At 40.1% G+C, this 17,331-nt stretch overlaps 1 pseudogene; it reads right to left on the reverse strand.

Annotated features, from left to right (window-relative positions):
• The window catches only part of LOC124622220, a 64,462-nt pseudogene that overhangs the window by 28,608 nt on the left and 18,523 nt on the right, over positions 1-17,331 (reverse strand).

Raw genomic sequence — 17,331 nt, forward strand, 5'->3', positions numbered from 1 at the left:
CCATTTTAAATCACTCCTAATGCGTACTCCCAGATAATTTATGGAATTAACTGCTTCCAATTGCTGACCTGTTATATTGTAGCTAAATGATATGGGATCTTTCTTTCTATGTATTCGCAGCACATTACTCTTGTCTACATTGAGATTCAATTGCCATTCCCTGCACCATGCATCAATTCGCTGCAGATCATCCTGCATTTCAGTACAATTTACCATTGTTGCAACCTCTTGATATACCACAGTATCATCCGCAAAAAGCCTCAGTGAACTTCCAATTTCATTCACAATGTCATTTATGTATATTGTGAATAGCAACAGTCCTACGACACTCCCCTGCAGTACACCTGAAATTACTCTTACTTCGGAAGACTTCTCTCCATTGAGAATGACATGCTGCATTCTGTTATCTAGCAACTCTTCAATCCAATCACATAATTGGTCTGACAGTCCATATGCTCTTAAATTGTTCATTAAACGATTGTGGGGAACTGTATCGAACGCCTTGCGGAAGTCAAGAAACACAGCATCTACCTGGGAACCCGTGTCTAAGGCCCTCTGAGTCTCGTGGACGAATAGCGCGAGCTGGGTTTCACACGATCGTCTTTTTCGAAACCCATGCTGATTCCTACAGAGTAGATTTCTAGTTTACAGAAAAGTCATAATACTCGAACATAATACATGTTCTAAAATTCTACAACTGATCGACGTTAGAGATATAGGTCTATAGTTCTGCACATATGTTCGACGTCCCTTCTTGAAAACGGGGATGACCTGTGCCCTTTTCCAATTCTTTGGAACGCTACGATCTTGTAGAGACCTAAGGTACACTGCTGCAATAATGGGGGCAAGTTCCTTCGCATACTCTGTGTAATATTGAACTGGTATCCCATCAGGTCCAGCGGCCTTTCCTCTTTTGAGTGATTTTAATTGTTTCTCTATCCCTCTGTCATCTATTTCAATATCTACCATTTTGTCATCTGTGCGACAATCTAGAGAAGGAACTACAGTGCAGTCTTCCTCTGTGAAACAGCTTTGGAAAAAGACATTTAGTATTTCGGCCTTTAGTCCATCATCCTCAATTTCAGTACCTTTTTGGTCACAGAGTGTCTGGACATTTTGTTCTGATTCACCTACCGCTTTGACATAGAAGCAAAATTTCTTAGGATTTTCTGCCAAGTCAGTACATAGAACTTTACTTTCGAATTCATTTAACGCCTCTCGCATGGCCCTCCTCACATTACATTTCGCTTTGCGTAATTTTTGTTTGTCTGCAAGGTGTTGGCTATGTTTATGTTTGCTGTGAAGTTCCCTTTGCTTCCGCAGCAGTTTTCTAACTCGGTTGTTGTACCACGCTGGCTCTTTTCCATCTCTTACGATCTTGCTTGGCACATACTCATCTGACGCATATTGTACGATGGTTTTGAACTTTGTCCACTGATCCTCAACACTATCTGTACTTAAAACAAATCTTTTGTGTTGAGCCGTCAGGTACTCTGAAATCTGATTTTTGTCACTTTTGCTAACCAGAAAAATCTTCGTACCTTTTTTAATATTTCTATTTACGGCTGAAATCATCGATGCAGTAACCGCTTTATGATCACTGATTCCCTGTTCTGCGTTAACTGTTTCAAATAGTTCAGGTCTGTTTGTCACTAGAAGGTCTAATATGTTATCGCCACGAGTCGGTTCTCTGTTTAACTGCTCAAGGTAGTTTTCAGATAAAGCTCTTAAAAAATTTCACTGGATTCTTTGTCCCCGCCACCCGTTATGAAAGTTTGAGTCTCCCAGTCTATATCCGGCAAATTAAAATCTCCACCCAGAACTATAACATGGTGGGCAAATCTACTCGAAATATTTTCCAAATTATCCTTCAGGTGCTCAGCCACAACAGCTGCTGAGCCAGGGGGCCTATAGAGACATCCCATTACCATGTCTGAGCCTGCTTTAACCGTGACCTTCACCCAAATTATTTCACATTTCGGATCTCCGTCAATTTCCTTCGATACTATTGCACTTCTTATTGCTTTAAACATGCCTCCCCCTTCACTGTCCAGCCTGTCTCTGCGGTATACACTCCAATCTGAGTTTAGAATTTCATTACTGTTTACATCTGGTTTCAGCCAACTTTCTGTCCCTAGTACTATGTGGGCATTGTGACCGCTTATTAATGAGAGCAGTTCTGGGACCTTTCTATAGACGCTCCTGCAGTTTACTATTAGCACATTAATATTGTTATTCCCTGTTGCATTTTGTCTACTCCTACCTTGCCGCATCTCAGGAGGTGTCTTGTCGGGCCTAGGGAGGGAATTCTCTAACCTAAAAAACCCACATGTGCACTCCACATATACTCCGCTACCCTTGTAGCCACTTCCTGCATGTAGTGCCTGCGTGACCTATTCAGGGGGACCCTACATTTCTCCACCCGATAGCGGAGGTCGAGAAATTTGCACCCCAGATCTCCGCAGAATCGTCTGAGTCCCTGGTTTAAGCCTTCCACTCGGCTCCCAACCAGAGGATCACTATCGGTTCTGGGAACGATACTACAAATAGCTAGCTCAGATTCCACCCCGCGAGGCTTTCCGCCTTCACCAACTCCGCTAACCGCCTGAACGAACTGAGGATGACCTCTGAACCCAGACGGCAGGAGTCATTGGTGCCGACATGAGCAACAATTTGCAGTCGGGTGCACCCAGTGCTCTCTATCACTGCCGGCGCGGTCTCCTCCACATCTCGGATGAGACCCCCGGCAAGCAGACAGAGTGAACACTGACCTTCTTCCCCGACCTTTCCGCTATTTCCCTAAGCGGCTCCATCACCCACCTAACGTTGGAGCTCCCAATAACTAATAAACCCCTCCCCCCATGTGCCTGCTCGGACCTTGCTGAAGGAGTGGCCACATGTCCACTCACAGGCAGAACGGGCGATGCCACACGGCCAGCCTCCACACTGACCCTCCACCTCGTGCGCCGCGAACGCCGCTGAACCCGCCACTCCCCTTGGGAAGAGGGTGGCACAACCGCGCCCGGTATCCGCAAAGATGTGTCGACAGCAGGGTCAGTGGGTGAAGCATGTAACACCTGGGGTGTACCATGCAACGCACAAGACTCACCACTGCCTGAAGACGGCTAACCGCGGCCATCAACACGTTCAGCTGTTTGCGAACAGTGGCCAGCTCCTCCTGTGTCCGTACACAGCAGTCTCACATCCTATCCATCTTAAGAAATCAATTTACTGTAGAGAGTTAATCAACTTATAACTAGACTGCTAATTCACTAAAGGCGGCTGATAGTTGACTAAACTGTGGTTACTAGACACTTCCTGTAGAAAACAATGAAAATAGCACTACCTGTCTCTGGACTGTATTGAAAACAAACACTAGCACTACTGGCATTATGGCTGACTAAACGGACTTTCTCTGACTGTATTCAAAACAAACACAAAATCTATGGAACACTATTAGTAGCACTCGACAATTAAAGCTTCCTAAAAGCAAAAACACACGGAAGAAGAAGTTACAAGTAAGAAAAATAGAGTTAATACTTAAATCAGCATAGCTCGCTGCACAGCAGACGTGACGCAGACGGCAGTTACGACGACACTGATGCTATAAGATTATTGAACGACTCATTGGGATTTTGAGTCTGACAATGCAGACACTTCTTCAATAATTCAGGATTGCCAGGTCTCTGTAAACAGGTTTTATGATATCCACAACTGCTGCTGGGATATAATGTTTATGGCTGTATGACCTGTTTGAGTACTGGGCATTGCGGTAATTGCACCATGAACCAGATCCAGGAGGGCATGACCAACACATTCCAGTTCTGTGATAAGCTTCTCACCATAAGGCTGAGTGGCTACTACACTGTTATATGCATTTGAGTCTGCACAACCAAAGAACTTAGTGTAACACACTCCCCTTTAGTTTACAGATCGATTATAAATTTCAACAGCTGCACAGGCCTCCGTACGACTAGTTGTCCTTCATAATTTCTGTCACAGATATGCCCTTCTTCATTCCCTGATTTATACTTATAAGAATGTTTGGTTAAAATCTGGAAATCTATTAGCTTTCCAGTATCCACCACTGGTCACTGTAGCAACAGAATTCTTAGAACTTCAGCTGCGCTTCTACCAAGTGCCCCAAAAGCTACTGATATGTCAATCATACCATCGTTTATTTCAGCAGCTTCATTTGCAGCACCCTTAATTGACTCACATGCAGTGGATTTCACAGCAGCTCCAATAAATCCTGCATACTTGTCCATTTTACAAAGTGGGCGTGGCATATACATCACGACACACATTGTTTCTGCTGCAGTGTGTCCTTTGCCAATAGCTCTCAATCCATAAAACCACCTAACATTTATTTCAAAATAATTATCTTTACACTTATCAGAACTCCAAAATGAATGAGTATATTTACAACTGGCAGAACTAATGATAAGTTTCCTGGCTAGTCCATTTGATACCTCAATGTCTTCATGTAAACTAACTGGCCCACCACATACATACAGCACACACATTCACATAACACCCCTGTTACGATGTGTAGATGTATCAGAATATAACCTAACCTACCATTTACATGAGTTTTGTTTTGAGATAACTGTGTTATCACTATGTTTTATTTTAATCTTCGAAGCACTAATGGGTGATTCTCTAGATACTCATGAGTTTGCGAGTATTTCATTGTCTGTAACTTCACACACCACATGCTGAACACAATGTTTCTCTTTATTCAAAAATTTATTACCATGAAACCCACATTTCTTAAAAACACTTCATTTTGGAGTCATACTTTTTGAGAGATTTACCAGTCTATTCGTCACTATTCCTCAGAAAAATGTTAGCACTTCGATATACAAAGCATGTTTATACTATGAAAAGATACGATACTATTTTTGACAGTGCTACCAATACAAACACATAATTTAACCTTTATAACACAGCAATCCACAGCTTTCTACAGGGTGGTCCATTGATAGTGACCGGGCCAAATATCTCACATAATAAGCATCAAATGAAAAAACTACAAAGAACGAAATTCGTCTAGCTTGAAGGGAGAAACCAGATGGCGCTATGGTTGGCCTGGTAGATGGCACTGCCATGGGTCAAACTCATATCAACTGCATTTTTTTAAAATAGGAACCCCCATTTTTTATTACATATTCATGTAGTACGTAAAGAAATATGAATGTTTTAGCTGGACCACTTTTTTCGCTTTGTGATAGATGGGGCTGTAATAGTCAAAAATGGTTCAAATGGCTCTGAGCACTATGGGACTTAACTTCTGAGGTCATCAGTCCCTTAGAACTTAGAACTACTTAAATCTAACTAACCTAAGGACATCACACACATCCATGCCCGAGGCAGGATCGAACCTGCGACCGTAGCGGTCGCGCGTTTCCAGACTGTAGCGCCTAGCACTGCTCTGCCACTCCAGCCAGCTGCTGTAATAGTCACAAACATATAAGTATGTGGTATCACATAACATTCCGCCAGTGCGGACGGTATTTGCTTCGTGATACATTACCTGTGTTAAAATGGACCGTTTACCAATTGCGGAAAAGGTCGATATCGTGTTGATGTATGGCTATTGTGATCAAAATGCCCAAGGGGCGTGTGCTATGTATGCTGCTTGGTATCCTGGACGATATCATTGAAGTGTCCAGACCATTCGCCGGATAGTTACATTATTTAAGGAAACAGGAAGTGTCCAGCCACATGTGAAACATCAACCACGACCTGCAACAAATGATGATGCCCTAGTAGGTGTTTTAGCTGCTGGGGCAGCTAATCCACACATCAGTAGCAGACAAAAAGCGTGAGAATTGGGAATCTCAAAAACGTCGGTGTTTAGAATGCTACATCAACATCGATTGCACCCGTACCATATTTCTATGCACCAGGAATTGCATGGCGATGACTTTAAACGTCATGTACAGTTCTGCCACTGGGCACAAGAGAAATTACAGGACGATGAAAGATTTTTTGCATGCATTCTATTTAGCGATGAGGCATCATTCACCAACAGCGGTAACCTAAACCGCCATAATATGCACTATTGGGCAACGGAAAATCTATGATGGCAGCAACAAGTGGAACAGCAGCGACCTAGGCAGGTTAATGTATGGTGTGGCATTAAGGGAGGAAGGATAATTGGCCCCCATTTTATCGATGGCAATCTAAATGGTGCAATGTATGCTGATTTCCTGCATAATGTTCAACCAATGTTACTACTACATGTTTCACTGCATGACAGAATGGCGATGTACTTCCAACATGATGGATGTCCGGCAAATAGTTTGCGTGCGGTTGAAGCAGTATTGAATAGCATATTTCATGACAGGTGGATTGGTTGTCAAAGCACCATACCATGGCCCGCACGTTCACCGGATCCGACGTCCCCGGATTTCTTTCTGTGGGGAAAGTTGAAGGATATTTGCTATCGTGATCCACCGACAATGCCTGACAACATGCGTCAGTGCATTGTCAATGCATGTGCGAACATTACGGAAGGCGAACTACTCACTGTTGAGAGGAATGTCGTTACACGTATTGCCAAAGGCATTGAGGTTGACAGACATCATTTTGAGCATTTATTGCATTAATGTCGTATTCACAGGTAATCACGCCGTAACAGCATGCGTTCTCAGAAATGATAAGTTCACAAAGGTACATGTATCACATATGGAACAACCAAAATAAAATGTTCAAATGTACCTATGTTCTGTATTTTAATTTAAAAAACCTTCCTGTTACCAACTGTTCGTCTAAAATTATGAGACATATGTTTGTGACTATTACAGCGCCATCTATCACAAAGCGAAAAAAGTGGTCCAACTAAAACATTCACATTTCTTTACGTATTACATGAATATGCAATAAAAAATGGGGTTCCTATTTAAAAAAACACAGTTGATATCAGTTTGAGCTATGGCAGCGCCTTATAGCAGGCCAACCATTGCGCCAGCTGGTTTCCCCCTTCGAGCTAGACAAATTTCGTTCTTTGTAGTTTTTTCGTTTGACACTTATTTCGTGAGATATATGGCCCGGTCACGATCAATGGACTACTCTGTATATAAAAAATTACCGATTTTATTAGGTCTTGAAGTAATGCGTGTAAAAATTTTAACATTTTCAACTAGTGTAGATTATATTTTAGAAAATAAAATATAATACTTCCCACGCAAGTTTATAAGTAATATACATATCATTTTATTTGGAAAATTGCAAATTTTATAATCAGGTAAAAACCCGAAAAAGTGAAAAAGAATGTTTTCCCCTTCTAACTCCCCTTAAAGTTATGGAAATGTGCAAGCTTTCGGAGCCAGTGGCTTCTTCTTCTGGCAGAAACAATAAGGGGACGGAAAAGGGAAGAAAGAAAAGGATTGTCAAGGTTTAGGAAATGGGGAGAGTTGTAGAAAAGCTGCAGAGAAACCCAGGCCAGGACAGACTTACTGAATGGGATGAGAAATATGTAACTAAACCAGTCCATCTCTCATACCACCAGCAGATGTGAAGTATTATTGTGATTGGTAGTAAGTCATAAACATTAAATTATTTTCAATGTATGTTCATATGTAATACTGGACGTACCTTTGAGGTATCATTGGGCCCATTGGGCAGAGGATCAAAATTAGGCCACTGCTTTCTAATTATTTGGACCATTTCACTAAATGAGACCATCTTCCCATCATTCCATTTGTTGCCGCTGAAAGGCATGTACTCGATAAATCTTACATCAACATTTTTCTCTTTTGTTAACTCCACAAAACTGCACACTTCATCTTCATTAAAACCTCGCATTACAACACAATTTATCTGTGGAAGAAAGACACCATTAAAAACTTGGTATCAGATAAAGCATGGTTTAAACAGAGTTTGAAAGACTTTTTGATAGGTAACTCATCCTACTCAATAGATGAATATCTTAACAGTGGCTGTTAGGCCAGCTTAAATAAGAATGTCTGTTAGATTTCAGTTCTGAGAGCACTTTGTCATAACAGTCAAGATTATGTACTTTTTGTTTGATAAATTTATTAATAGTGCATAACAATGTTTCAGTCTGACAGCGTATCAATTCTGAAAATATTAGCTGTTCCAGTTTGTATTGTATTCACCTAGTTTGACAATCTCCTGACAAATGATCAGGGTATTCAAATGTTTTATATTTTTTATGTTATACTTTCTGGCATGTTACTCACCCATGAGAATCATCTCATGTTTTGGGTCTTGGAACAAAAGCTGAATCTAATCTAATCTAACCTACAAAATAATGGTTCTACAAGTCTGTTGTTATATTTGTATACCTCACTGATTCTGTTAAATTAATCTTTTTCTCTCTTTTTAGAGAATGTCTGAATTTATCTTAGCATGCCAAGCTGTTAACCTTCTTAACAATTTATGAAAATTAAACTACATACATCTCCAATCTTTTTCCCCACTCCAACGCACAAATCTTTTGCTGAAAGTGTTATTTTAACAATTACATGAAACTGTGCTGCCATTTGTGAAACAAAGTTGAAAGTGTTCTCAAGATAAAAGGTCTTCAGAAAAGGAGCATTTAGTATCTGTGCAGGTGGTAATACTGACAGCCATCATATAAACAAGCCCAAATGGTAGAACATCCCGCTTTACACATACACGCAATGGCAGAAAAAAGGAAAAGAGCACACCTTTCATTCAAGCATTGAATATATAAACTGATGAGACAAAACACTATGACCTCCTGTTTGATAATGTGTTTGTCCACTGTTGGAACACAATACAGCAGTGATTTTGTGTGGGACAAGTTCAACAAATTTCAGGTATGTTCCCAGCATTATGTGAGGTATGTTCCCAGCATTATGCAGCACTGCATGTCTAAGCACAGGTCATGTAATTCCCATAAATTGGAGATCAGTGGTTTCTGGGTGCAGAACTGGTATCTGATAGCATCGCAGATGTATTCCATCAGATTCAGAAGGGGTGAATTTGATTCTGGCCTCGTGACACTGAAAGTCATATTGTTGAAACATGTCACCTTCATTAGGGACAGGGTGCGGACAGTGCACAATAATGTTCACACAGAACAAAGCTGTTATGGAGCCTTCAGTTACTACCACAGGACCCATAGAAGACCAGGTGAATGTCCTCCATAGCATAATATTGCTCCCACTGGCCTAAGTCTGTAGCAAAGTGCACCTTTCAAGCACCAATTCACTCTGTTGACAGTGTATGTGCACAAAACCGTCAAGTAGGTGTAATGCGAAACTCGAATGATTCAACCAGATGACACATTTCTATTGATTCACTGCCCAATCTCAATGCTCCTGAGCCACAGAAATTGTAATTCAACTGTGTTGTCAACATGGGAACATACAGGGGTTTTCTGCAGCAGAGCCCTATGTTTAACAATGTGCAATGAATGGTGTGCTCTGAAATACTCGTGCTTCCACCAGCACTGTGTCATCAGACATGCCACAGAAATTAACTTCCTCAGCCGAATGTCATCTTTTTCAAAGGAACCATCCCAGCATTTGTCTTAAATCATTTAGGGAAATCAAGGAAAACCCAAATTTTGATGGCCCGATGGGATTCGGGTCCGTTGTCCTCTGGAAGTCAAGTCCACTGTCTGACCACTGTGGTGGCATGACCTAGTCTTAATTAAGCCAGAAAATCCTGGGAAATGCTGACATACTTATTGATTTAAGATATAACAATTTAAAACAATCCTCTCATGAATTTCACTACAATTTTCCGCTCTTTTGAAAAAAAATTTCTTTCGACTGTTTTGATGTTGTTTAGTATGTTTAAATAATGATGGCAGTCTCTATAAAAGGACAGTTTGACTTTTAAGTTTAGTTATACTGTTTTAAACTACATCCTTCATCTATTTGTCCACCCAGAAGTGCTATAGGATATAACTTGAAGACTATGGTGAGGTGGTGGGGGACAGTCATGTGTTGAGAAGGAGGTGCTGCCAGAAATGAAGTGTGTGAGGTGACGTTATTGACACTGCATACAGGGAGAATAAAAATACTCTATTCCATATTCATTTACAATCTACGTCTGGCCCCCATATGGTTTTACTTTTCTCCAATAAGAAAAAAGAAATTGTCAGTAACTGTCTTTATAAGGTCTTAAAAGGAAACAAACAATAGAAATCTAGGCTGGAGTAATGACCATATTATAAAAAAGATACATTGCTATTCACTGTATACAGGAGATGTTAGGTCACAGACAAGCACAACAAAAAGACTACTAAACACGTAAGTTTTCCATCAGAAAGACTTCTTCCAAAGTGGACAAAAAACACACACACACACACACACACACACACACACACACACACACACACACACACCAACCGTTGTTTCTCCCATGATGCACAGTTGCTCCCAGTCTGGCCCTAGCAGCCGGAGACAGTGGTCATGTATGTGTGATCTGCATTTGCGCGCATGTGTGTGCGTGTGCGTGTGTGTGTGTGTGTGTGTGTGTGTGTGTGTGTGTGTGTGTGTGAGGGAAGGGGGGGGGGGGGTTTGCACCAAAAGCTTACGTGTTTAATAATAGGTGGTGTTCCTTTCCCCCCACCCCCCCACCCCCCCACCCCCCTGCCAGCAACACATTTACACTATACAGTGAGTGCCAATCTATCCTTTTCATAATACTGTCATTACCACCTTGCCAAGAGGCATATTGTGGAGTAATCCAAAGGGCTCTACTAATTTGTACAAGAGGAAGGAGAGCACAATCTCAATGTAAGTTTTTAGAAAACTGGTATGTGCATTACTTCTGCAAACCTTTCAGAAAGGATACGGTATGCACTTCATTCAGCAAGATGAGTAATAAACAATATTAGCAATACTGCATCAAACTTGTTCACTTTCATCTTTGGATTAAACATTCGATTTCAGAGAGTACAGAATTTGGCAGAATCAAATTTTGGGGATATGTGGAACTGGGACAATGGCATATTTTTTACCCATTCAACAAACTAAGCACTGCTGATTGCTACTTTTATTGTGTCTGCTGCTGCAATGCATATATGAAACTATAAGTGCAGCATCTATGATGGAATAAAATGTTATACAAATGAAACATACAGGTACAGTGAAATAGAGTAGTATGGCTCATCATTTCGGTCTCACAGATTAGCAGGTGTTGACTTGAAATATAATACTTAAGAAGTTGAATCCAAAGGAGAGGATGTACCGTATTTACTCAAATCTAAGCCGCACTTTTTTTCTGGTTTTTGTAATCCAAAAAACCGCATGCGGCTTGGAATCGAGTGCAAAGCAAGTGGAAGTTCTGAAAAATGTCAGTAGGTGCTGAAACAACTAATTTCTGCCATCGAATATATGTAGCGCTACACAGGCATGCTTCATAGGCACAAAGATAAATACTGGCGGAAAAACCTCTGCGTCAGTAAATAAATTAAAAAAAAAAAGGTGGAAGACAATTTTCATACATTATCCAACGAAGTAAATACAAATTCCGTATTGTTCATCTTCGAATGTAGCAGAACTTCAATGTATTACGAAAATCCGACCGGCAAGACTGTTTGGGATGTTTGTCAATATGGCCAACTCAATGTTCCGAATTTTTTCCTACCTGTGAGAAGAGACGGTTGCTAATAGGAACCTGATGAAATGTGAATCACATGCAGTATTCTCTTCATCATAAGAGTAATACGAATATAAACATTTTGCCACGTATTCTTTCGTGTTTGCTGCTATCTTATTTAAATCCTGTCTGCCTAATAAACTACAAAACTAGAGTGAGACAACAGCAAACGCGGAAGAATATACGTATCGTGTCATGTTTATATTCATATTATTCTTATGCCTAATAGTGATACAGTCAGAAATGAAGCACGGCAACTGACTAGATTTTTATATCCAAGATGACTCTAATTTCTGTGCAGAATTTGATGTACTAAAGAAGCGGCCGCAAAGATTTTCAAATGGAGAAAAATTTTCACCTAACTCTCGTTCAGAACATGTTCTATCATACGCAGTCTATTATTTGGTTCTTGTTGATCATTATCAAAGAAAGCAGCAGTGTAAGGAACAACAAATAGTAGTCTCTTGCCATTGTTTCGCTAATGAGATGATTTCTCTCTCTTCTTTTTTTTTTTTTTTTTTTTTTTTTTTTTTTTTTTTTTTTTTTTTTTAATTGTAGGCAGCGGTAGCGTGTACAAAAGCAAGCCATGCCACGAGTGACGACAGGCCGCAAACACGCACTATCAGAATGCGACAAACAATGCATGACACAGTACAGTAATGCATTTTCAGCTTAGAGTGACATAAACGCCTATAACAAGGAAAACGGCACTTATCAGATCAAAGCAAAATAAGCAATTGATTCAAACCAGATGAAGCACATGAAAAAGGAAGGGTACCAGTATAAATACGGATGGAGCGCCTGACGCATAGCAAAGGCTACCTGGTAAAGCTTAACTGCTAAGCTTACGACTCGAACCAAACTACTGTAGCTGTATCGTCATTCATTCGACCTAAATTGTGTCTCATATTACAACGGACCAACTTTGTTTCGATTTGGAGGTGCGGCCTAAAACTTTTCTCTCCCCTTGAACTTCGAGTCTCAAATTTCAGGTGTGGCTTAGATTCGGGAATTTTTTTTTTTTTCTTTCCTTTATTTCGAGTCTCATTTTTCAGGTTTGAGTGCGGCTTAGATTTGGGTAAATACGGTAGGTGGTATTTCAACTAATTCTGACTATGAAATAAAACAAAGTACAGCAGGGAGCTCTGACGAATCAAAGAGCAGCGATGAAGATTCTGATGAATAGTAAAGTATGAGTTAAGAAATAAGATGCTACTGAGATCATAAATTTTTGTTGTGTTGATGAATCTGTTAACAAACATATTCAAAAATGCACTGAAACATTGGCACATGTAGTGTTGGGAGGTGATAAACTGTCATTACTGTTAGAGGAGCTACGTATTTCTTGCTGTTCTACTCCTAAATGACACTGTATCTGAAGGTATAGAATGAATCTTCACTGGCTAGAGAAATGGGTAACACAATTTTACAAGTCTCTGCTGTCATGTAATCTCTTCAGGGAAATCATGACTGTACTAAGATTCAGTTTGTGGTTGACAAGGTCAGAGTCATTAAGAAATGCAAGGCAGCTACCATGTCAGTCCTAGAAGAGAGAGACGTAGCAAACTGTCAAAGCATGTACAGTCCCGGTCCATATGTTTGTGGTGATGTACTAACCAAGTAATACTGTGTGTCAGGCAGCGCATTACTCAAGAACCATCATGGAAAAAGGTGGAGTGGTAATTTATGTAAAAAACAACATATTTTACAATGCATTAGATTTAAAGAGCCATTGTATAGAGCAACAAATTGAAGTATGTGGTGTTGAGATTACTGTAAATGACTTCACGGCTGTAGTGTTAGCACTGTATAGATCTCCCTCAGGGAATTTGAATGTATTTCTTAAGCACTTAGATTCTTTATTATCCATACTGTACTCAAAGTCCAAGAACTTGATAATTACTGGTGACTTTAATGTTGATTTCCTAAATGAGAGCAATAGTAAAGCTGATTTAGTACATTTAATGGAGTCTTATAATCTGATGACAATAGTAGATTTCCCAACTAGGGTTGCTGTTAACAGTAAAAGTCTGATAGATAATATATTTATAGGTAAGTCTACATGGAATGAGATCATTGTACATCCAATCCTTGGCCTTTCTGATCATGGTGGTCAATTGCTTAGGCTCAATTACATCAGTGTGTGCAACAGTTCCGAGCATTCTTGGAAATCTTTTAGGATAATAAATGAACAGGGCCTTAAAAAATTCAGTGATAGCCTAAAAGAGATAGACTGGAGCCGAGTTGATAGGGAAACAGATGTAAACAAAAAGTACAATTCATTTTTAAATGAATTCATGTCTGTATTTGAGTCCATCTTTCCCAAAAAAAAGTAGTTAGAAATAGTCATATAGGCAATGCCAAGAAGTCTTGGATCACTACAGGGATAACAACATCTTGTAGAACAAAAAGGATGTTATACAGTTCTCTCAGGACTTGTAATGATCCAAAGAAATGACAACACTACAAACTTTACTGTAGCATTCTCAAGAAGGTTATAAATAAATCTAAAAGTATGTGCATAAAATCAGAAATTGAAAGCTCAGAAAATAAAATTAAAACTATAAGGAATGTAATAAAGAGGTAAACTGGCAGGACAACAGGGAACATGTCTCAGGTAGAGATTAAAACAGGGGACAGTATCATAAAGAAACCTGAGTTGGTTGCAGAAATATTTAATAACCACTTTTTGAGAGCAGCAGAGAAGACAAGCTGTAATGGTTCTATGGAAGAATCATTGTCCCTCCTACAGAAAGCTATTAGCAACAGAATCCCACAGTTATCCTTATCTCCATTTACTGTAAGCGAAGTCATAAGAGTAATTAGATCATTAAAAAACAAAAATTCTGCTGGTGTGGACAATATTTCTAGTAAAATACTGAAACACTGTTATAAATTTGTTAGTCCCACCTTATGCAACATATACAATGCATCCCTACAAGATGGGATTGTCCCTGACAGACTTAAGTTGGCTGTAGTGATTCCTCTCTTTAAAAAAGGGGATAAAAGCATTGTTACAAACTATCGCCCAATATCCCTATTAACTACCTTCTCGAAAATTCTAGAAAAACTCATGCACAGGAGGATTGTAGACCATCTCAAATTCCATAGTATCTTAAGCAAAAATCAGTTTGGTTTTCGTGCCGGTCTTTGTACTGAACAGGCAATATTCTCTTTCAGCAACCAAGTTTTGGAAGCCATTAACAAAAAAATGTCTCCAGTGGGTATTTTTTGCGATCTTACGAAAGCCTTTGACTGTGTAAACCACCAAATTCTTTGGAAAAAGGCAGAATACTATGGTTTAGGTGGTACTGTTGGCTTGTGGCTACAATCATATCTACAGGATCAGAAGCAGACTGTAATGCTAAATGGCTCTTCTGGAGAACCTGCCTCGTCTGAATGGGGCATGATAACGTGTGGTGTGCCTCAAGGCTCCGTTTTGGGCCCACTGATTTTCCTCATCTTTATTAATGATCTTCCTCTTTGTTCTGAGACAAACAGCTAATTTACCCTGTTTGCCGATGATACCACAATTCTAATTGACGATTTGACTGATCATGATCTTGAAAAAACTACAACTACTGTTTTTAATGACATCTTAAATTGTTTCTCCTCAAATGGTCTCTCACTCAATGCAGATAAAACTCATTATATGAGGTTCCATACATCACAAAGTAATCCCAATGAAATTGACATAAAATGTAGAGATCAACCAATACAGAAAGTTGAAGAAACAAAATTCCTGGGTGCTTACATAGACAGTAAATGTAATTGGTCAGTTCACATTCTTCATCTATGTAAAAAACTTAGCTCGGCAACATTTTCACTACCGGTAATTTCTTCAGTGGCTGAAGTTGACACTATTAAGGTTGCCTACTTTGGCTACTTCCACTCATTGATGTCATATGCTATCATATTCTGGGGGAACCAACCACTTGCAAAACAAGTTTTCACCATCCAAAAAAAAAGCAATCAGAATAACGTGTGGGGTTAATCAAAGACACTCTTGCAGGCACTTGTTTCGGAAGATAGGTATCCTAACAACTGCCTCACAGTATATTTTTTCCTTGCTGACCTTTGTGTGCAAAAATTATTCCATCTACCAAGACAACAGTAAATTCCATGGTTATAACACCAGAAACAAAAACAATCTACATTTAGAAATGAAACATCTCACTCTGGTACAAAAAGGAGTTTACTACTCCAGCATTAAGCTGTTCAATGCTCTACCACTACATATCAAATGTGTTCATACAGAACTGCCAAAATTTAAACGAGTTCTCAAAGATTACCTGACAGAGAAATCTTATTATACTGTGGATGAATACCTGAAAGAAAATGTATACCATCACTAAACTTATTGCGTCTAGAAGTAGTTCAATTGATTTTATTGTGCATTTGGGAATTAGCTCACTTTTTGTAACAACAGATTGGCTATACATGTATTTACTCTTGTAGGCCTAATATCTGATTTAACTTTGTGCTCTTGCCTTTAACCTTCATTTGAAACTCCTTTTTCTGTCAAATGGTTGTTATGTTATCTAGCTGATATTGTATCTGTTACTTTATTTATAGTATGTCTTACTTAAACTATGTACAATTTGCCATTGAATTGCCCTTGTATAGTTTAAATTGAAACCTGTACAATTTGACACGTTCCATATCCTTGTGATTGACTCACTAACTGGATCTATGGAACAAGAAATAAATAAATAAATAAATAAATACTGAAGTGTGATCCAAGTCGCACAAATATGGCTTTAATAATAACCTCCGAACAATGTGCCTCTAAGGACTCAACAAGACACAGAACACTGATGTGCACATTACAAACTAGAATCACACAGAGAGTCAGTCAGCACTGTTCCACACTAATATATGTGCGAGTCACCAGCAGATGGCACGGCAGGGACCGCACGGCACGCTTGGCTCCCAGAGACGGCCTCCAGCAGCCAGCCTGCAATGATCAGTCGGTGACCAATTTAAAGACGCATGTACGGCAACACCACTCTCGGTGCACTCACACTGACATGTACTAGTAGCACGATACAGCAGTGATGAGTAGTAGTACCCCTCCTGTCTTGTGCGCCATTTATCTGGCTCTACAATTTACTTTCCTAGACCCACACAAATGCCTGATCCTCCTAATTCAATTTGCTCTGCAGACTATTTAAAACTTTTAAAGAAAAAGGAGCCACAATTGCACTTTGTGTGCCAGTTACTTTCCAATACATTGGCACCAGCTGATCTTATTTAAGAATACTCAACTTTCGTAGCCATACTTACAGCACATCCTTTGCTTCCTGGCCTAAATCCAAGTTAACTCCCAGCCCCCCCCCACACACACACCCCTCTCTCCCCCCTCGCAAATCAGCTAGTTGTGTGCTGTTATCTCACGTCACACCCTAGTCTATGAGTGCCCAGCTGTCTGTCACCTGACCCCTCTACCTGCACCCCTAGCTAGCCCACAGATGGCTCCCCACTCTCCCACGAGCCACTAAATGCTTCCCTCCAAACCCCTCCCATCTCTCTCCATCTCTCACATTGCCTCAACCCACCCCATCCTACCCCACTCTAAAGCCCCACCTCACTCCAGAACACTCACCATGGGCCAGTAAAGAGCTGGCAGTTGAGCGACCACAGCATAAGGAGACATGCATGCGCATGTGAGAGAGAGAGTGTGTGTGTGTGTGTGTGTGTGTGTGTGTGTGTGTGTGTGGG

The sequence above is a fragment of the Schistocerca americana genome, chromosome 7, assembly GCF_021461395.2.
Source record: "Schistocerca americana isolate TAMUIC-IGC-003095 chromosome 7, iqSchAmer2.1, whole genome shotgun sequence".
Classification (NCBI taxonomy): Eukaryota; Metazoa; Arthropoda; class Insecta; order Orthoptera; family Acrididae; genus Schistocerca; species Schistocerca americana.